The sequence below is a fragment of the Muscardinus avellanarius genome (genome assembly GCF_963383645.1).
Source record: "Muscardinus avellanarius genome assembly, chromosome: 5".
Lineage (NCBI taxonomy): Eukaryota > Metazoa > Chordata > Mammalia > Rodentia > Gliridae > Muscardinus > Muscardinus avellanarius.
In genome coordinates, this window is record NC_137790.1 from 83,829,431 (window position 1) to 83,853,041 (window position 23,611).

The following is a 23,611-nucleotide window of genomic DNA, read 5'->3' on the forward strand; positions in this document are numbered from 1 at the left end:
GAAAGAGGTGGTGCCTGGGTGCTGCCAGTGACATAAGCCTGGTAAAAAATAACCTGACCAGGTGCCATTCAGAGGAGCAAAGTGGCCGTGCAATGGAGGAAGCCCTGGAATGGGAAAAGGAAGACGCAGTTCTTGGTTATGACCCTGATTTCCTAGACAACTTTCCTGTTTCTCTGAGCTTCAGTGAGCTTGTGTTTAAAGTAAGTGGGATAAACTAGATGAAGGGCTCTCCAAATATAGCTCTCAGGCCAGCAACTGCAGTGTCACTGCATCAACAGGAACTTGTTTGAAGTGCAAAATTTCAGGCATTGGCGATTGTCTATGGAATTAGAAATATTAACAGTGGGACCTGAATCTGTTTTTTTTTTAACCTTCCTTTGATTGCAATGCACAATAAAATTTGAAGACTTCTGGCCTCAAAGTTCTCTTAAGGTCTCCAACCCTAAGATTCTGAAACCATCATGTTATTAAGATGTCAAATTACATCTCTCTCAGCTCATTCTAAAGATATTTTGGGTTCTTCAGAACCCATATTAGTTCACTTTCATACTTTGTGAGTAAAAGAATATTCATCTTCTACATTTTAGTGGCAAAGAAGTTGAAGTATAGGCTTATAGAAAATATAGGAATCAAGATAATGAGATGGCATAGTACTGCTCTCTCCTCTCAAATAAGATGCACTTATCTTTATTTCAGCAGGAACCATTGTCAAAAAAATAAATAAAAAGAGAGAAAGAAAGGGCCAGCATACATAGAAATCATGTCCATTCCTTCATTACTTAATGACTCTGTACCAATTCTTCCCTGCAGCATCCAAAGAAAAATATGGACACAATATTAGTTACCATTGTCTACTTTACTTCTCCACAGTATTAGAGTGATGCATGAAATAATGCAAATCAAAGATTTTACATTTTCTCAAGAATCAAAACTGTTTAGAAGTGTTCCAAGATGTATCTCGTAGTGAGATGTCCAAAGTCAGAGCCTTAGGACTGATGATGATGATGATGATGATGATGATGATGATGATGTGTGTGTGTGTGTGTGTGTGTGTGTGTGTGTGTGTGTGTGTGTGGTTCTGGGGATGGAACCTGGGCATTCTAACTCTGAACTACACCCTCAGCCCTATTTTATTCTTCATTTTGAAACAGAGTCTCACTGAGTTGCAAAGGGCCTCACTAAATAGCTGAGGCTGTCTGCTAACCACGATTTTCCTGTCTCAGCCTCCCGAATGCTGGGATGATAAGTGTGCGCCACCACACAGGGCCTTGGACTGACTCTTACTTGTATAAGTGCATAGCTTGACATGTAGTGGGTGATGAATCGATGCTTATTGAACTGGATTGTTCTGTTCATATTTCTGAAACAATAAAAACACAAGTTTTCTGTTATAAATACAACTTGAAAAACAGAAAATTATACTGCAAACAAGGTAGAGTAACCAGATTTTAGGATAGTACAATATTATAGTCAGAGGAAGATTAGTAAGACAAATAGCAAACACTTAATACAAAGAAAAAATGGTATTGGTAGAATAAGATGGGCATTTTCAAATATTTAGGAGAAGAAGGGCTTTCATCCATTTAGAAGGAACATAACCTGGAAAAATGAGTACAAGTGACAGAAAAAAATTGTGATATTTTCCAAAACTAATTTCCTAACAAGGTCTGGGCAGATGAAAAGATTCAGGAGACGGACATAATAAAGGTGACTTAAACTACTACTATTAAAACAATAGTAGTTAAGTTTGAAGAGAAGAGAATCTTGAACGTTTTATTACAGGATTTGTTATACTTTTTTGTTGTTGTTGCTATGACTGAACTGTTTTCTGGCTTGTTCTGTGTCCTGGGAAATCAATTTATCCAGATTTTTTTTCTGTCAATTCTGATTGGGTTTGCAAGAATTGAAGGCACATGTAAGAGGTCAGAGGATCGGGGAAGAGAAGACACCATGTATTTATTCCACCTCCTACCACTGCATCATTCCATCTGTGAGGGTGAAAGAGCGGCAGGACTTAGTAAAAACTTCCAAGCTCTAGCTTTCATGTCTTAGTCTTCCTGCTCCGGGCCCCACTGGGTCCCAGGTGGCACACTTGGAATTCTCCTAATGCCGGCTGCTTCATCTCTCATTATTTCTGCTAACGCTGCCCATCCCTAGTCAAACAGTCCACTAAGTAAACACTTTTTAGTTACTACATGGGTGCTTCATCTGATTAACTGGTTGGTTGCCTCAAGGAAGAAGTTTCCAATCATTACCCTACATCAGAATCACCTGGAAGGCTTTTTAAAGTCCAGGTCAGTGTATCTTACCCCATGAATTTCTGATTCAATGAATCTGGGATGAGGCCCCAAAATTTCAAAGTGATGGTGATACTACTGGTCTGGAGACCACATTTGGAGAATAACTGCCTCCTAGTGATTCCTAATAATGCCCACCCATCAGGAGTACTTCATTAACTACACAAAGACATCAATTACTAAACTTATAATTCCCTGTGGATTTACTAAAACAGAACTTGAAAAGTTGAAATGTGTTATTCCTAGGGCTTCTCAGTTGATGATGAGAAAACGATACTGCTTCCCCAAAGACTTCTACCTCTGAGACTATGAGAAAGCAAGATGATGCAGATTCTGGTACTTTTTGGCATTTAGGTAATGAGAAGTCTTTGTCTCTGCCTAGGAAATGACCAGGAAGCTTATTCTTCCTCTTTCTCTATGATCCATCTCAGCAGTTTTCATGCTTGAGAGGGGTGTGAGCGAGAGCTTTCTAACCTAAGTAGCACTTTTCTCTTGTTTTCTTTCAGTTTTGGACACACACCTTTGGAGTGAGTGCACCCATCACAGCCTGCCTGCATGGCTGGCTCTCAGCACTGACTCCACACGAAATAGTGTGAGCTTCCAGAGGACAGAGATTGAGTCTTACCAAATGTGAAGTGAAAGTACTCAGAACTACTGCATCCTTACCTCATCAGCACATAGAACCTGGCCTGGCCCAGGGTAAGTGGGGGTGGGATGGTTGGTTGCTGGATAAATGAGTGAAATGATGACATGAATGAATAATGTTACTCTTTCTCATCTTATCCTTCAATACAAAATAATAGTGGGTTTGTATTTGTCCTCAGACATGGATTTTAACAAATGAATTCACCAAAGCAGAGGGACCGGAAGTGAGCTGGGTGGCCTCGTTAGATCTTTTCCATCTCTTAACTTCTTGGTTCAACAAGTAATTGAAAGGAATCAATCTCCTGCTGACTGACAGTTTTGACAGCAGCTGTTCTCGGGATGTCAATGTATAATCTGTTATTCTACTTACCAATTTAAAACTGAACAGAGACATATGCACTGTCAGTCTCATTCCTCTGATCTTCTGCCTGGCCCCCAGCTCCCTCTTCTGCCCTGTTTTATCTTTTCCCTCCCTCGTATTGCAGAAGTGTTTTTATATTCTGCACAATTCTGAAGCTCCTCCACCTGGAGCTGAAAGAGCTGGATAAGAGTTCATCTTTCTTGAGTGTTACTATAGCCTTTTGCAGTAGAGTCTCCAGCTTTGCAAACTAATAGGGCATCATAAATCTGAAGCTGTTCAAATAATAAACGAATCTTTTCTCTACGCTTAGCCAAGAGAAGGGGATATTAAAGTGAATAAGAGTAATAATAAAAAGTGAGTTAGCATCATGGGTATAATTAAACTGAATAGCTCACATACACCAAATAAAGCTCTGAACATAGACTTCCTCTGAGACACACCTCAATACACCCAGACCTCGCCTCACAAAGGTATGCGCAGCTTGTCATCCTAATGTAAAGCAAACACCTACACTCACCTTCCTATTTACAGCAGGGAGAGGAGTTTGGCTTCCTGAGTCAAAAACTCTTCTAGCCCTTGTGAGCAAAAAATACCTACTTTTTTCCTATCAGTATTAGGATACCAAAAATATAATTCATTGAATTGCTGAGATGACTAGGGACAAGGACCGGATGCAGGGGCATCCTACTTGTATATATGGTAAGTGCATTTACATCCCTGCCAAAAAAGAATTGCTATCAATGGGATAGGGACACTTTGGTTCCCAGGGCCATTGTAGTTCACCTGTCTGGGGTGGTGGGCAGGCTTCCTTCCATTGCATTTATTAGAAAGTGTGAAGAAGGTCAATCACTCTAGGTGAAGCTGCTCCCATCTGCACTTTCTCCTCTGGAACCAGGATGAACCAGCCACCCAGAATTAGTTACCCCATTCTTACTTTCTCAAGTGCTCTGGGTCCAGGTTATCCCTGCAATGAAGATTAGGAAATGTTTCCTTATCATTCTTATTAAGGTGAGCTTGAAGAACACAGGCTCCAGGTTATTTATGGTTTGGAAACAGTGCATTGAAGTAGCCCTTTTCCTCCAGGATGGTTGCTCACCTAGAGGCCTCTTTTAGGATTTCTTCCTTTTAGGGAAATAAATTATGTGGATAATATGCATTATTTTCAAATCATGGTAGCTTCTCCTTTTTCAAATTTCCCTTTATTTTATTTATAAACACACAACTTTTATTTGGAGAAGCAAAATAGAAAGTCTATACACCTCCGTGGACATAAGAAATTAAATAGGTTTTTCAGTTGTGTGGTTTTGTAGTCTTTCTCAATTTGGCAAAAATCTCCTCCAAGCTGGAGCAGGGCTAAAAAGTGGGGTTCCTTCCTGACATCTAGTAGCCACAATGAACTGATCAGTCTCTCAAAGCTGCTAGCTTTATAGGAAAGGATGCCTTTCAGTGAAAAGATAAAGCTGTAAAAGGGCTTCTGTGTAATGCCCCACTGACAGTTGGTAGAGTTGACAAGCAGAGAAAAGAGCCTGTTTGTCTGAAATCATTAAGAGAGTTCTAATCAAACTCATTATACCTTTTGTTAGATTTCTCTTTTTCTCTTGTAGTACATTTGATATTGACAATGTTAACCACATTTATCATAAAATTCTGAACATATTATGCCTAAAGCAATAACAATCGATTGCTCAAAATATTGGGCCTTGCTTACCAAATCTGCATGACTTTGAGAATTCACTTGCCCTTTGGAGATCTATGTTTTTCTGGAAAGAATAGTGTTGAAACAGTGATACTGAAGGTACCTTCAAACTCTAATATTTTTGTTGCTCTACCTTTAATAACTAATTATTACTAAAGTGATTGTTGCCTCTATAAATGTGGATAACCAAGAATTAGCCAGGTACATTTGTGTACACTGGGTTAACATACATGTGCTGTCCACATAAGAATCCTTAAACAGCAATCTGGAACCATTGTGAGAACAACTGATTAATTTTAGATTGATAATTTATTTCATTTTCTAGGAAAAATGAATGAAAATCATGGACTTGGAACTTTAAGTCTTGTTTTTCCCACAGCTTTACTACTTCAGTTTACTGTATGACTGTGGGCCAGTCACTTAACTTCTCTGCACCTCAACAAACTCATCTATAAAGTGGAATCAGATGATAGGGTGGAAAAAAGGCAGAGATTTCATATTACATTTCTTTAAATGCCCTTCTATCTCTTAATGAAACATGAATCTGGAACAATCCTTTATGTAGTCATATATGGAATTATATAGGTTCTATTGACATAAAAAGCAAAAGATTATAATAAAGAGAATTGAGACTATGGTTATGAAGGTAAGGGGTAAAAGGAGTTCTCTCCCTTGGTGGTGAAAGTATGTGCATGTTGGAGGAAGAGTCATAGCATGATGGAGGAGGCAATAAGAAATTACGTGTTGATATTAATTTTCTCTTTTTGAGATTTGTTTCATCCTTTCAATTTGTTTCCTTGTAGAAGCAAAGAACCCTAATCAGCCATAGCTAGTGATTCTCATGTGAGCACAATTATAGTCCCAGAAAGGCATATTCTTACTCATACATGTGTGTATATAATCAGTCTTACGACTTTTTAATTTAAACCAAATTAAGTCAAATTGGTTCCTATTATAGTAACTAACTATATATAAATGGTATGTTTATTTTTGATAAGAGAAAAATCAAAGAAAAATATATAAGAATTTTCATCTAATCATTGAGCTATGGCTTTTGTGCTCAAAACAATCTTTTAATGGAAAATCATTAAAATATATCAAAAAGGTAAAAGTCATTAACAAAAATGTTCTGTTTCTTAGTGTGTGTCACACAAAAGTAAAGACAAAAAAAATGTCTTTGTTTCTAGGTTTTAAACATATACATTGATAAACTGAGATCTCCTGGCACAAGGGCAATGAAATCATAAACTAACTTGTTTAGAAAGTTGCCTGCATTTCTCTCTCTCTCCCTCTCTCTCTCTCTCTCTCTCTCTCTCTCTCTTTCTCTCTCTCTCTCACACACACACACACACACACACACACACATAAACACACACACACACACACACACACACACACACATTTTCTAACCATCAAGAAATGAGTTCAGAAGTATACAGAATCCATAAGATAATTTTCCTCACCCTGCCATACTAAGGATAATTGTTAGCATGCCCAGGAGTCACGTTCCCAGTACAGAGTTCATATAGTGTGGGGACATGTCCTTAAAGTAGAAGGGTGGGGCAGGATGGTCTATTCCTCAGGAGGTTTTCTTCTTCCCCAGCCACCATCATACTCCTTACGGCAAACTGGAAGATTCTAGTTTTGTGCAGAAAGCAATGGAAGCTGGCACCCTATATTCTGGGACCCAATTGCCACACATTATCTGATTTACAGTGTGAATATCATTAAAACAATTTAGATAATAATAATAGAGCATAATTAACTACACAATGTGTGTGGCAGAAAGATAACTGACCTTTAGAAGAATCTTCCTCTCTCAGGATGTCAAAGGGACTGAACCAGATCGATGGTGCTTGACACTGGCTGTACATTAATATACCTGAGGACCTTTGAAAATTATTGATACCCAAACACTTCCCCATACCATCAATAAATTATAATTTCTATTTACTGGGGTGATAGTTAAGGATCCCTGGATGATTCTGATGTACAGATTTTTTGTTCTTTTTCTTTTTATTAAACGCAAGCAGGGAAGGATATCAGTGACAATGGAGAATTGACCCTGAAGCTAAGTTTGAAGTCTAGCATATAACCAGGTAAGCTTTTTGGAAGGGGATATATACTGTTCCTACACTAGGAAGATGCCCCCAAGTCTTGCCACTGTGCAGATGGCAAACTGAAAATTTCAAATACTAAATAAAGTCTCATGAAATCACTAAGTTTATTTGAGGAAAACTGATATTGCTGTCTCGTATGGTGTTATTCAGACCCTGAAGTTTTTTTAGTTTTCTGTGAGTTAGGTTGCTTGAGAAATAATACATCACCCAACAAAGTAGCACCCCAAAACTGCTATTGCCTCATTCTGGCAACAAAAACTGTATTTTCCCTTAGGCCGTGCTTCATAGACTGGAGTTGCCATGGGAAGCAAGGCTTTATTGGGATGCCAGAACAGACAGGCTCTGAAACCACACCAGCATAACTTACAGATCTGCCTATAAATTAAAGAGAGCCCTAGGGTCAAAGCCATTTAGACACACACACACACACACACACACACACACACACACACACACACTTTCTGAAAAATATTACAAAGGAGAAGGTATGTCAGGGAAATCCAACTAAAATTTCTGTACATAAGTAACAGAAATGTATGTGCCTCTTTCATCCAAAGTTCTCAAAAGACACAGAATGTGCTAAGACAATTTGTCTTTTGAATGCTTTCCAATGTTCAGAGGGTAAAAGAAAAGAGATTGTGCATATAAAATCAGGAAGGTGGAAATAGCTATGAGGGGTCATCAATTCTATACCTCTGGTTTCAGACATACTTGTGATGAAACCATGCCATGTTTCTTCTCCTTGGCAAAATCTACCCTACTCCATTCCAAGGCATAAACTTCCATGTAATCTGCTCAATGTATGTCTAAAAGAATTCCTACCAGTTGATCATCCTTCTGGCACAGGATTTCAAATTCTTCTTAACACTCAGGTGTCAGTAAGAATCTGAGGCAGGATAATTGCTGTTAAGTTGGCCACCTCTTATTCCACCCCTACTGCACCCACTTAATTTCTTCTTTTACCAAGAATGTCCATTCCTCCATTAAAAGGTGAACCCCTTTGGCTCTAGAAAGTAGTACCTTGCCTATATAAACTTGATATTTGAAAATATTTTATACCTGCACAATATTTCTGAAACTAGTGTTAAGACCAAGTTGAACTCTAGCATTTTGCTCTCAAATTGCTATACCATTTCTCTAAACAATGAGAAGCTGGATCTCTTCCACACCTAGAAGGAGCTCAGTAAATATCACTCTTCCCACTTTTTTTCCCCCTCAAGCAGTTTTATTTATTAATGTCATATTAAATTTAATACTCCAAACTTACAAGAAAAGTTTTAGATAAACAATTTTTACCTTTCCACTTAATAGAGATGTGTTATACAGATGATGAGGATATTTTCAAGAGAGGAGATCCCTGGACAATGGGAAGCCTGTGTGAATGATATTTAACGCCTGTTCTGTATAGACTCAGCCCCACTCAGAGCTCTGGGGTCAATCAATTTTTACTTTTTCCATGTAGGTGATGTTCAACACTCTGGAGTTTTATATCAAGAAAGATCATTTTCATTTTTACTCTGATTCTGAGGCTTTGTTTTAATAACTGTATTTCTTTTGCATCTTTGACATCCAGTCACCACCATAACCTGAGTTTCTGTCAGAGTCCTTGTGCTTCATTTAACTTTCTTTGCAACTTTCTAAGCATACCAGACTTCCTAAGACTGCTTGCTTGCTTCCAACAATCTTTCAAATTAGCATATTCTAAATGATGTGGAGGACATATAAAGCCTGTGATGAAAGAATGTAGATGATAATGGATGGGAAACCAGTTAGAAATAACTCTTGAAGTGAATTTCAGATTCTTACATATGATTTTATTCTGTTCTCATGATATTTTTAATTAGATATTATTCAATGTGATGTAAATTCTTAGAACTAATGCACTATTTTTAAGCTCTTCACTTTCTTATTTAATCATAAGTAGATTTGTATCTCCTTGCTCTACTTCTGTGTTTTCATTCAACTTCTCCAACTCAACAATAGAGTAAATGAGCAAGACAGTTACAGTGTACTGAAAAGTATTTTGAACTCATCTTGAGTTCTCATTTGTCTTCTTGTTAGTGGGCTAGATTTAGGTGAATTGTTATTTGGGAGTGGAAAGCACTCTACCTCTGAACTATATCCTCAGCCCCCTAGATGAATTATTGTACTTCTTCTTTTTCTGATTACTTATAGGCTTTTTATGAGAATCAAATAAGATGTAAAAGCTGAATTGTACTGTAAATATGTAGGTTGTTTTCTCTTTTCTTTCTAGTGTTATGAGAATAGAGTGGTAGCAAAGGCAAAATAGTCTTAAGTACTTCCACAGAACAATTTTAGAGCAAGTTGGAAAGTCCTTTACGGTCAAGTACTATTCAGGTTCATTTTGGCTACAGTCATAAACCACAGTTTTACAGTTACTCATATGGTGCAAAGGTTTGGTACCTATATTTATTTCTCTAATGTGCATTTTTCCCAGGTCTTTGCTGGAGCACTTTAGCTAAAAGAAAACTTCAAAGAAGTCCTAAGCTAGTAGGAAAGCTTCAAAGGCTTCCTGCAGGGTCAATTAGCACCTATAAAATTTATCTCTGTTGTCACTAATGGCTATTAAAGTAAAGCTAGGGCTAATGAAGACTGATAACCACCAACCACCTTCTGGGACTGTTGTTATTTAAGTGGAAAATAACCCTTAACTCTGCATTGAAATATTCAATGTGTGATTGGATTAAGATTCATTAACTATTATAGATTTGAGGTTCTTTTGTGATTTAAGTGGAGAGTATTGCTGTGTAATAGCAGGCAACTTAGCTGAGGTGCCTACCTCGTTATTAGAGTAAGTTAGTATGACTTCTTGATGACCTCCAAACTGACCTCTACTGTGTGCTCGGAAGGCTTCTAAACTCAAGTGGGCATATTAGCACAGGTAGTCTAGCGTGCTGTCTAGGGCACAGACTGAGACCAGCCAATAACCACTGTCATTTTGTAGCCTTTCCATCTTTGGAAAGTCAGTTACCCCAACCATGCCTTTGTTTCCTAGCTTAGAAGATAGGGTTCATCAAAGTACCTACCTCCAGGCATTGTAGTAAGTGGAAAAAAATGAATACAAAGTACTCTGTGGAGCATTTGGTGACCCTGCTAATGGATTTTTATTAACAAAAGCAAATGATATGATATTTTAAGTGAAATTTTAAGCTTGAATTGTTATTATATTTAAAAGATCTTTTTTTACATGAATAGCTCTATTATCATAGGATTATAGGTATTTATTCCTATGTAATGCAGATAAAATTGATACAATATGCAGATGTTTGCCATGTACTTTAATTACATTTTGTTATAAATTTAACACATTCTAAATCTGTTTTTGAAAAAATAAAAAAAAAATAAAAGAACAGGAAAAAAGAAGTTTCACCTATATACAGCTACCCAAAGGCATCTGTTATTTTTGTCACATTCTGTTTTAAACAATTTTTAACATCAGAAATACTACTAAAATAAAAACAAAACAGGTATTTTGGGTTTATATGGGTATATTTGGTCTATGTGAAATCTCATACAAGAAAATACTGGTTCTATGCTTGTTAATAATAATGATACTTTTAAGTATCATTTTCACTTTAATTCTTCAACTCTTTTCAAGCAGGATTTTCACCCCTGAGTGCATATCAGAATCACCTGAGGAGTTTTAGGAACATACAGAACCCCAGGTTTCATTCCAAGTTAATGAGAAGAGGAGCTGGAATAGGGGTGAATATTCTTGGTCAACCTCCCCAGGTGATTTCAATTTATATCCAAAGCTGGAAACCATTGTTTCACAGGGTTCGACTTCTTCCCTTGGCTCACAAAGACCTCATCTTTCCTCTCTTAAAACAGCAGCAACAAACCATTCCTCAGTTCTGCTGTCTTTCCAAATACATTTCTTTTTAGCACCATAGCTCCCAGAAAAGCCCTCAGAGCTTATGGGCCTCCACTCCTTTGCTGGCCTTCTGCATTGCTCTTCCTTCTCTATCATTACTTTATGGGAGGTTACTATTTCTTTATTTATTGCAGTACTAGGAATGGAACTCTGGGGCATTCTACCTCTGAGCTACACCTCCAGCCCTATTGTTAATTCTTTATTTTGAAACAGGGCCTCACAAAGTAGCTGAGGCTGCCCGCGAATCGCCATCTTCTGTCTCAGCCTCCCAAGTGCTGGGATTACAAGCGTGCGCCACCCCATCCGGCTTGGTTACAAATTATTTATAATAATCGGACACACACACACACACACACACACACACACACACACACACACACACACCAATGCTTATTTATTTTTTACAGCATTTTTTTTCTGTTAATTTTCCTACCTGTAAACTCTCATTCCTCATTTATTTCCTTTGGTGTTGTATTCTTAGGATATTCTAGGCAATCTACACATGCACACAAAAAGGGGAGGGAAATTCTAGAATAAGGCGGTGGTGGGTTGGGGTCTCAGCCCTAACCTCTCTGGTGGGGGGTTTAATGAGTAACATCTGTAAGTCCCTGGGGCCCTGCCTAGCACATCCACATCTCAGGACCTTTTGTTTGCTGCTTTCCCTTTTCTACCTCTCCTTCTGCTTCTTTCAGTTCACTCACCAGAGTGTCTGAGAAGATTCCCTAGGGAAATTTTCCCCTGTTGAGGGTGTAGCCACACACCGCGGCTCACACAGGGAGCGATAGCACAACCAAAGGGAGAAGAGCAAAGAAAAGAGCAAGAATAAGAAACGTTCTGAAAATCCGGTGTGTGATAAGCGATGACAGTTCCCTTCATGCTCTCTTCAAGAAAACCTTCTCGAAAAACACGTTCATTTCAGGTTCGCTTGAGTTGATTTTTTGGTGTGATTGGTTGGTTGGTTTTAAGTTTGTAGGGATGAGTGGATGGGCAGAAGGAGCCCTCAGGGAAGCCAAGCTATATTCCTCTTCTTCTTCTCAAAATAATCCTCTCCAAGTGTAATAATTATAGGAGTTGCTGTTCACTGAGGAATTACTATATGCTGTTCTAGTTTGTAAGTCTCACAATAGCACTCTAAGGACGATACTCTCCAGAAGAAGGAAATGCTCATGTTCCCATGTATGCGACTTCATTTCCCACTCCAGAGTTCTTGCTGATACTTCTTTGGAAACACCTGCTCTTCAACATCTTCCCAACAAGACAATTCTAAACAAAACTATTCGATTCAGTGGAAATATACATTTCTACTCTGCTTTGAGTTAATGAGGATCTCTTACCTGGTTATCCATCAGAAGAGCATCTCTTCTCAGCTAAACTTTTTTCCTTCAGTTTGAGTTCTGTTGTCTAATATGTATGTTATACTATAAACTTCATGATGAGGTTTCATAGTAAGATTTAGCACAGTACCTAGAGCTTATTATGCATTCAATAATTTTGAATTAATGAATAAATTTATTTCAAGTAGCCTACAGTTGTCTTTTTCTTATTCTCTTTTCCTCTCTTTCTTCATTAATGAAGAATATAAATTTATCATCAATGACCTGTACCCAAAGAGATTATCATTTATCCTGATAAAAATATTTATCATGCCTATGATTATTTCTATCATTTGATGTTGAACAATAGTTTTTACACAGTATTTTTGGAAAGTTGTAAAAACAAAACCTTCCTCTTTGGCTAAGCTATATTGATTAAAGGATCATGAGAGGAAAGCTCTTGTTAATCTCTAAAAGACTTGTCATCACTACTGTATAAATTAAGAATAAATATGCAAAATCATAGCAACTTGTAATTCACAAAGTAAATTCATAATAATAAAGTTCCAACTTCCTCTCTTATTTAATATTGCTTAAACAGTGAGTGGAAGCCAAAAACTTTATAGCTGATTATCACTTTTAATCATGGTTGTTAATATGACCAGAGATATTTAAATTTATAAGTAACTTTGTACCCATGGATTAATACCCTGTATGTGGAGGAAGGACAGATGAGCATAGAAAGGCTGGATTTTTTTAGTTTATCCAGCAGTTGAGTGCTAATACTGGAATAAGAAACTAGCATAGGTATGTTGAAATGATATCTATGAATAATTAAGTTTATAAAGTTAATTAATGGAACAAATATTGAATAAGGAAGGAAAAGCTCTAGTTAAACTATTATGCTTAAAATGGTAGTACATTCTTTACATTGTTGAAAACACCTACATCTTATTAATGCTATCTATAGGCAAATTTATTTAAAACATCTGGATAATTATGAATGCACAGTTTTTATAGTATGATTTTGTATTTTTATTTCATGTATATTTCCCACATCAGTATGCACTGTTAGAATGCATGCTTTTAATGATTGTACACTATTGGAATGTTTGAATATATTATAAAATTATTTTTTTATTTTCACCATTTTCAATCATTACGGTTGTTTCTATGTGTTCATTTTATTTTTTTATTTTTACTTTTTTATTTTTGTGGTACTGGGGTTCCTGGAAGCCCTTCTACTTCCAGGCTACACTCTCAGACCTATTTTATATTTTTTATTTGGAAACAGGGTCTCTTAAGCCAGCACGGCTGGCTTTGAACCTGCGCAATCCTCCTGTCTTTGCCTCCCAAGCACGGGGATTACAAGCGTGCGCCACCACGCCCGGCTCTATGTGTTCATTTTAAAACTTTTTTATACATACTTCCATGAATATCTATATATGTGCCTATATATTTTTGTGGTACTGGGGATGGAACCTAGGAGCATTCTACCTCCAAGCTACACCCCCAGCCCTATTTTTTATTCATTATTTTGAAACAGGGACTCACTGAGTTGCAAAGATCCTCATGAAGTAGCTGAGGCTGTCCGAGAACCACGATCCTCCTGTCTCAGTCTCTCGAATGCTGAGATTACAAGTGTGCACCACCACTTACAAGTGTGTGTGTGTGGGTACTGGGGTTTGGACCCAGGGCATTCTACCTTTCAGCTATACCCCTAGCCCTTTTTATTTTTTGTTTTAAAACAGGGTTTCACTAGGTTGCTGAGAGCCTCACCATGTTTCTGAAGCTGTCCCTTGAACTCCTGTTTCAGCCTCCCAAGTACTGGGATTACAGGTGTACACCACTATGTCTGGCTTTAAGTGATACTTTTCAATGTGAAAGTTCTCCTATATTTATTCAGTTTGATAGACTTGTAAAATAAACAAACAAACAAAAAAAAAGAATGGTGCTACAGTTATCTTTAGGATTGTGGTTCTCTACAAGGTTTGAGAATCAGAGCACTGGGTACTGAAAACAGTCATAGCCTGGGACCTAAGAGAACTAACATCTAGCCCAAAATCTACCCCTTAAGTCCCCAGAGGCAGTGGAAATCCTCCTCTACCTCATAGGTGAACTGTGAGTCTCTTTTTTCTCATTTTAGGCTAATTTGAGCAGGGATTTTTGAACTATAATGTGCATCCGAATTATTGGAATAGGTTTGTTAAGCAGAAGTCACACAGAGATACTTCAAAAATACCATGGCTACAAGGTCTGGTTTAGGTCCAAGAAAGCTTTTCTAACATTTCCTAGATGTTGGGTGCTTCTGGCCTGGGGCCACCCTTTGAAAACCTCTGAACTGGAGTGTGGGTTTAGAAGAGGGAGCAGGATGGTGAGGGTGAAGGGAAATGTCCTCACTTGTTAGGACAAAATAGATTATGAAAAAAATCAAAGCAGAATGTTTATCTGGAAAAGAGCAGAAGAAAAGATGCTGGGCTCTCCCCCTTGAGCACAGCCATGCTTAGTATTTCTGATGAGTCTGTCCCCCATAGTGCCATAGTTCAGAGATGAGGCACTTTGCCTTTCATGTTAGAGGCCAAATGTTGCTCCATCTCTATCTCTTGCTTCCTTTGAAAACAACTTAGATGAGATGGGAATGTTCAAAATTATTAACACTGAGGATGAATTGTAGAAGGGCAAAGAATAAGAAAAACGTCTAGATTACCTGGTATGCATATATGACATATCTGTTAGTTGATTATCTCTGCAAATTGTAGGACTCACCACTGCACACCTAGTTTTCCAAGATGGCTTAATTGCTTCTATACAGTCCTGGAACCTCTTGTTAGAATTTTTACCTGGTTTTCTTGCTTTCCAGAACCCAATCTGTCTCACGAAGGCTAGAACTACACCTCTATTCAATTTGCATGAGCCATCTTCTTATTATTGTGTGACTGAAGCTACTTAAGACCAACACACTTGGTTTAGCTTGAGGGATATGCTTCTTTTTAAGGTAAACAGTGGGACATGGAATATGGGTTGACTCGTCCTAAGTCAATCAGCACCCAGTTTATTTTCACTAAGTATGCACAGATGACAAAGCGGAGTAAGCGTAATATCATAACACTATTCTAGCATGTGCCTAACAAGACCTAAACACATATATTGTTAGTGATTAGGATGTGTGTGTGTGTGTGTGTGTGTGTGTGTGTGTGTGTGTATGTGTGTAGGGAAATGATATTGTTCAGCCACCAAACGTTAAGCTGTACACATTTGACTAATGAAAGAATATAAAAACATTCAGTCTCTGCTCACTCAGTGCTGCCTTTTAACTGGGGTCTTTAATCAACTTGTAGGATACCAAGGGATGAATCTAGGACTGATGAACAAATTATACAAAGCAAAAATGGGAAAAATAGCATTTATTGAGCAGCTATTATATGCTGGGAAATATTATCACATGACGGTTCTAAAAGTAGAATAGTTTAAAAATAGAGTAATCTGCATTAAAATATAATGCATTGCCCATATTGGAGGCATTAGCACTAGATTCATATTCAATACTTATTCTAATAACCCTCATGGCCATACTTTTATTTTCTGAATCCTAGAACTTAATTGATTTTTATAACTCACCTTTTTGCTTCTACTTTTACCTTTTACCTTTTTAAGTTCATTGTAAGGTAATAATTATAAAATTTGACACACCTAACATATGTTAGGCACTGGGTTCAATCCCTAGTACCACCCCACACACCAAATTGTGAAACACATAATTCAGTCCCTTAAAGCACTTCAAAGAAACATATTAAAATCAATCACTAACCTAAACATGAGAAAGAAAGAGGGGAGGGAATGGGTTGGGAATTGGGGAAGGGTTAACTGAGTGATGTGAGCATGTATTTCTCTACCATCCTGTATTCCATTAAGATGTATGACCACAAGGCACCAATAAAAACAAACAAAAAACACTTAGAATAAAATCTGAGCTCCTTAACATGCTCTGAGTAGCGTGGCTGGTGGACCTCTCCAGCCTTATTCTTATCAGTCTCCTCCGTGGTCTTGGGCTCCAGACATGGAGGCTTTCCTTCAGGACTGTTGACAGGCCATCCTCAGGCCTTTCTCCTTCTGTCGGTGATTCTCTCCCCTCAGAGATACACTAGGTCTGTAGAGAAACCCTTCCTGACCACTCTATAAAGTATAAAATCTATGATTCACAACCAGCCATGGGAAAACCCACATTTCCAATGTTTTCTTTTCATAGTTCCTATTTTCATTTCACTATTGGGATACTTGTTATTGCTTTTTTTCCTCTCCTCTGGAGCGTGTACACCAATAAAGAATAAGTCTTCAACTGGAATGTAGCTCAGTGGTAGAGAACTCACCCAGCGTATGTGAGGCCCTGGGTTCTATTCCCAGGGACTGCATGGTGGTACATAAGTTCGAGGCTACCCTTAGCAAATTAATAAGATCCTCTTTCAAAATAAAAAATGTAAAAAAGGCTGGAGGTGTAACTTGGTGATAATATAACCCTGGGTTTAATCCCCAATACTCAAAACAAAAAACAAAGTTAAGTATTATCCATTCCATTAGCAAAGGAATGGAGAGAGGAAGGAATTAAGGAAGAGAAGTTAAGATGTTTTAAACTACTTGTTTTTAACAGTTCATTAACCAATACATGTTTGAAAGTATTGCACATTATAGTGTTTAAAGGTTCTATGTGAATTTTAAAGGTTAGTAAACTAGCACATAATCTTCTTCATGTGACCACTCCTCCAATCAGACTGTCTTATTCACCACTCAGTTTCAGAAATGAAAAAAATGAAAGGCCTAGGCAGTTGTTCTCTTCAAGGTCATGCGGGGAACTGAGACATGTTCTTTCCACTGCATCACCCTGGAATTTCTTAGACACTCCAAGCAGACTTACACCTTTTCTCTAAAGAAAGAAAGAGAGAGTTCAGAGACCTTATTTTTAAACCTGAATTAAATGGAAACCTTTGGAAGAGCAGGTGGTGGTGATGCTATGAATCTGGCTGAGCAAGGGAACACTGAGGTCATGGTATTTTTCACATTTAGTAACTTCAAAAATATAGGGATGATGTAAACTTCCTAAGGCTGTTGCCAGCCTAGTGATACTGGTAACTTTGGGCAGGAGGACACATCATTGGTCATGACAGGCACATGTGTGGCCAATGAGCTCCTTCTAGTCAGGAGAGATGCTCTGGTAATACTTTCAGATGGCTGTCTTGGATTCACATCCTGCTTACAGTAACATTAGCAAGGCTACTTAAGTTTCCTATTAGATACAGGACAAAAATATCCTATGATGTGAAGAAGTTGCTAAGACCAAATAGTACCTTCTTCATAGAGATGAAAGATTTAATGAGCCAGTACACTTATTATGTTTTGCATATTCTCTGGCACTTAGCGATACCCATTAGAGGTCATATTTTGAAATTAAAAAAAAAAACTCGTCAAAATAAGAGTGAATTTGAATTACTTGATTTTTCTGAATTAAATTGGGATTTTCAGGCTGGGCGTGGTGGCACGCACTTGTAATCCCTGCCCTTGGGAGGCGGAGACAGGAGGATGGAGCAGGCTCGAAGCCAGCCGCGCTGGCTTAAGAGACCCTGTTTCCACATATGAAAAAGCATAAAATAGGTCTAGGAGTGTAGCCCAGAGGTAGAAGGGGTTCCAGGAACCCCAGTACCAACAAAAAATAAAAAAATAAATAAATTGTGATTTTCACCACTCATCCTGCCCTGAGCTCTGCTTAGAGTAACCCTGTCAATGGAAGAATGATGCCATTTTAAGTCAGACCAGAAGGGGACATTCATAGTGGTCACCTGGTTACCAATAGTAACTGAAGCATCAAAGAAAAATAAGATATTTGGAGGCTCAACTCAAAGCAGAAATAGAACTGAAACTAGAACCCAGATTCCTTTCCCTGTCCTTAATTTTATTTGGCCCAGATAGCAATGTTTATTATACTTAGCATTTGGCTTACTTACTTAAAAAATAAATATACTAATTGAAATAATAAAATGGAATATACTTAATATATATTATTATTATTGATTTGATATTTGTACATATTATGCAAGGCCTACTATGATCAAACTAACACATCCATTATTACCCATGCTGTACACTAGATCCCAATACTTACTCATCATGTAAGTGAAAGTTTGCACCCCTGAGATATCATCTCCTTATTTCCCCCACCACTTGGGCCACTGGGAATTATCCCTCTGTTCTCTGCTTCTAAGACTTGGTTTATTTAAAAAATAACTTTCTACATTAAATTCTCTTAGCTTCCTGAGGATGGGATAGGTCCACATTTAGTTCAGGGGCCCCCAATAGGTTTTCACTCATTCTTCTTATTACATTGGCCATAATATAGGGGTCAAAATCACATAGGGAGCAAGAATAGTAGATTATGTACAAGGGGATTTCTAGGTATAAAACTCTGTGATTCTTTATTCATATTAATGATCCCAATCCAGATCTGGAAAGTCTCCCAAATATACTGCTAGGGATTAATGTGCAATTAACACCCCAAATGACTTTTTAAATGGCCCATAATAAGTATCAATAATTTAGCATTATATTCTGGATAATATCATGTTCCCAAGCAAAAGAGAAAAATGATGAATCACTATAAATGGCAGAGGATTATAAACTTAAAGTTGTTTAAATAGTAGTTCTGTTGATAATTATACCTCAAACTTAAGAAAATTGATATTTTCTCTTCATGCAGAATGATTCCTGAACTAATTCTAATTGGTAGCCTGTGGTTCAACAGATTATAAACAAATCTCCTAGAATTTGAAGTCAAAATTAAAACTCAAAATCATCATTTTTATTTTGGTGGTACTGGGGTTCCTGGAAGCCCTTTTCTGGGCTACACTCCCAGACCTATTTTCTTTTTATTTTTAGAAACAGGGTCTCTTAGGCCAGCGAGGCTGGCTTTGAACCAGCGTGATCCTCCTGTCTCCACCTCCCAAGCGCGGAGATTACAAGCGTGCGCGCCATCACGCCAGGCCTCAAAATCATCTTTCTTGACTATATTTCAGCAAGTGCTCTTGTAGGTTTTGTATATATTCTTTTTATAAATCAGCTAATTTGTTTATCTTTGATTTGTATGTAAAATTCAGGATGATTTAGCTCCATCTGATTGATCTCTAACTGGCATTTAAGCGTTAAAAAAAATCTAAACCATGTATCTTTGTGTTGATAGAGATGGGCAAAACTAATGCTCTTAGAGATGTTTGCCTATGTCCCCAACAATTTATACTATGACAGGGAATCAAAATAGAGGGTAATGTCTGAGAGTGTGCAAGCCTGGGTCTGAGTATTGGCTCTAGTGTTTTGCACACCAATTGATGATTAGATAGATCTCTTCTGGGTTTCCTGATCAGTACAGTAAAAGTATCACCTACTGGTTGATACTTGAGTGGGTCCCTCACTCAAGAAGTCAAAAATCTGTTCATAAACACCCATAGGTTCAGGAGATGGTATGATGAGATTCCTTCTACACCTTCACGTGCCCATGAATGACTTAGCAGCAGAAAATAGCTGTGTTCCTCCCAGTGTGGATTTAGCCTTCTCCAACACTAAGCAGCTGGACAAATAGGCAGACCCATTTGCAGATGAAGATACAAGATTGCATGTAATTTAGGCAGCAGTGTTTCACTGGGAGATAATTCGGGATTTTTCTCTCACATTCTTGTGGTCTCCAAACACTGCCAATTTGATCTCTGCATGTGCATTACATTTCTGGTGGGTCCATCCCTTCCTTCTACCCTTCGGCTAGTGCAAAGTTCAAGTCCTCAGACTCCGTGACCTGGATCACTGCAGTAGCCTCTCAGGCTATACTTGGCTTCTCTGTCTGTTCTCCTGTTCCAAGCTGATTTCTTTAGAACTTAAATCTCACTGCAGTCTAGACTCACTTAAAAAATTCAATGGCATTTAATTACCTTCAGAATGCAATGTAATCTGAACTACTTAGCTTGACTTTCACATGATTGGGTCCCGGCCTATCTTTCTAGTCTCTCTTCCCTCCCTACTTTAATTTACATGCCCCATACTCTACTCCAAAGATATGTGCTACTTTAAATTAAATAATATTAAACTAAATTTATTGAATGTCCACAAGGTGCTGGGAACCTTTACGTACTATCTTATTTAATCAAGGAGTAATAGTTCACAGGAGACATTATCAGTTTTCTAGAGAAATTGGGTAACTTACCTGAGGTTTCTTGCCGTTAGAGGGTTGAGCAGGGCTCAAACACAGATTTGTGCCTCTCCCCTATTTCCAATTGCCTAAACTACTTTCCCAAAGAAACCACACTTTTACTTCTTTACACATGCTGGCTCCTCATCCCAAATTGTCTTTCCACTTCTACTTTTGAATGAATACCATTAAAACATATATTTTTTCTTTTTGCAATACTTGATATTGAACCCAGAGGATGTTTATCTTCAAATTATACCCACGGTCTCTTTTATCTTTTTTATTTTTTCATTTGAAACAGGGTCTTGTTAGTTTACTGAGTCTTGATAAATTACTGAGGTTGGTCTGAAACCTGTACTCCTCCTGTCTTCACCTCCCAAGTACTGGATTTTTGGCAGTACTGGGGATGGAACCCAGGAGCATTTTACGTCTGAGCTACACCCGAAGCCTTATATTTTATTTCTTTTTATTTTAAAACAAGCTCAGTTACAAAGGGCCTCACTAAATAGCTGAGGCTGTCCGTGAACCATGATCCTCCTTTCTCAGCCTCCCAAAAGCTGGGATTACAAGCGTGCACTACCATGCCTTATTCCATTTCTTTTCTTTCTTTCTTTTTTTGGTGGTACTGGGGTTTCTGGAAACCCTTCTACCTCCGGGTTACACACCCAGACACCTGTTTTTTATATTTTTATTTGGAAACAGGGTCTCTTAAACCAGCAAGGCCGACTTCGAACCTGCACAATCCTGTCTCTGCCTCCCAAGCTCAGGGATTACAAGCGTGCGCAACCACACCCGGCTACCATTAATTTCTTAAATCCATTAAAAATGTTATATACTCTGTGATTTCACAATTCTTTTGATGGAACTGTGAATTGCAGTAGGTATATTTGTGTATATGCCTTAGGCTCCTAGATAAATGTAAGCGCCTGAAGGGCAAGGTCCATGTCAGCTCCATACCTGGTCTTTAGTCCTGTACCTGGATTACAGTAGATGTTCACTAAACATCTTTTGGGATGAATTATATATAGATAAAATGTTTTTTATTTTTGTTATGCTGATTTCTACATTCAGATTGCACAAACAGCAAAATCAATCACTAAATACTACATGGTACTGGAGGTTGGCAAGAAAGAAAACTTACAAAAGAGCATAAATTAAACTTCAAAAATAACTATTTTTTACTCAGAAACATTAGACTATTCATGATAAAACTGATTACTCCTAAAATAAACTGTAACCATTTTCCCAAACATGACTAAAAAATTTTCAAATGATACCATTGTTAAAAATAGCCATTTTGTTCTAAATTGCTCAAACATTAGTCTGCTTCCAATCTTGGAACAGAATGAACTTTCAGTCTTACTGTAGGGCTGGGTTGTGATATTTTCCTGCATGAACTCACAGCTAAGCAGAGGGTTGGGTGTGTTCCAGGTTGAGTGCCACATTTTTCATTTACAACAACAAGGATGACAATTACAAAGACACAAGCACATGGCCGATGTAAGGCTTTTGTAGAAAGCAATAGCAGTCACACAGAGAGACTTTCCAGACTGAGTCAGACTGCCTGTGGACCCAGCAAGGAAAGAGCGTGCCTCAGCAGTCTAAGGTGCCAAGAAGATTTATTTCACTTCTACGGGACCTGCTAGCTATCGTAGAGAAGGTAAACAGAGGTGAAATAATGCCAGTTAACTGTGTGTTTGCATCTCCAAAATGGCAGGAATGCAAAATAAAGCTTCCTTTGGGTAGCAATTTTTTTAAACACACACAGCTTCTGGGTTCCCTGTCACTCCCTGTAAGCCTTCCCACTTCTGCCTAGTAGAGCTGCCTGCTGCCCCAAGCTTGCTGCCTTTTACCTTTCATTTTGAGTCTAGACTCCTATTCCTAAAACACACGTCATATCTATTACAAGTTTCCACATGAATCTGAAACAATATCACTGTCTAGGATAATGGAATAAAACTTTCTGGAGGCCTGCTTCACTGGAATGCCTTTCCTCAGCCCACGAAACTCTCAATCTTACTGTTTTCACGGAACAGCCCCATTATTATTCCCTCAAAGAAGTACTCCAGTCCAATTCAGATGAATTCTTTCTCTGAACAACCATATCCCTTTGTGTGTGTGTGTGTGTGTGTGTGTGTGTGTGTGTGTGTGTGTGTGTGTGTGTTTTGTATTGAGTTCCTTTCTTATACATTGAAAAAGCCCCTAAGGCATAAATAATGTCTTACTTCCTTTTGTATTTTGTAGGACATCTTAACAAAGTGCCTGATCAAGTAGGTTTTTATGTTTACTGAATGAATGAATAAATGAAGAACAATTACATTTCTTGTAATAAACATAGGAAAGATTTAGGCATGACTGTTTTTTCAACAAATTTTTTCTCTCAAAAAAACAATATTAAAAAAGGAAGATTTAAGTCAGTTAAGGAGAAATACCATGTAGCTGCAGTCAGCAAGAGGTAAAAACTCACAGCACACCAATGGACCCCTTTAGCTCTACATATGTACCCTTCTCTACTAGTTCTTTAAATCCTACCCGACACCAGTTTTATAAAGTCAGTAGAACAGGCTTGCAGAGAATTAAAAACTAAGATTTAAAATAAGACAAATTTCTTGGTAAAGAAAACATACAGTCATTGCTTTTCTTGAAAATGGTTCTCTTTTTGTCTCTGAGAGTCCTGTGGACCCAGGAACATCCTCAGTGTCTCATATTACAAGTGATGGAATCAGGGTAACAGATAGGAACTCACTCAAGTCTGTGGTGCTGTTGGCGGTGGAGCAAAATGAAAGCTGGAGATTGACACTAAATACAGGTAACAAGGCCTTAACTAAGGTGCTCTTTCAGGTACCTCTTCTGTGAAATGGGACTATTACTGTTTTTTTTTATTTTTTTGTCCCCCATAGAAAATATCTAAGAATTTTTCCAAGCTCAAAGCCTATGCAAATGTCTATAACTAGAATCTACGCTTGAGATATGAAGATACTTCTTTATCCAAGGTGCATTTTAATTTAGGCTAAACTATTTAAAGTCAAAATAACAACCTAATTTTGTGAATGCTTATTATATTTA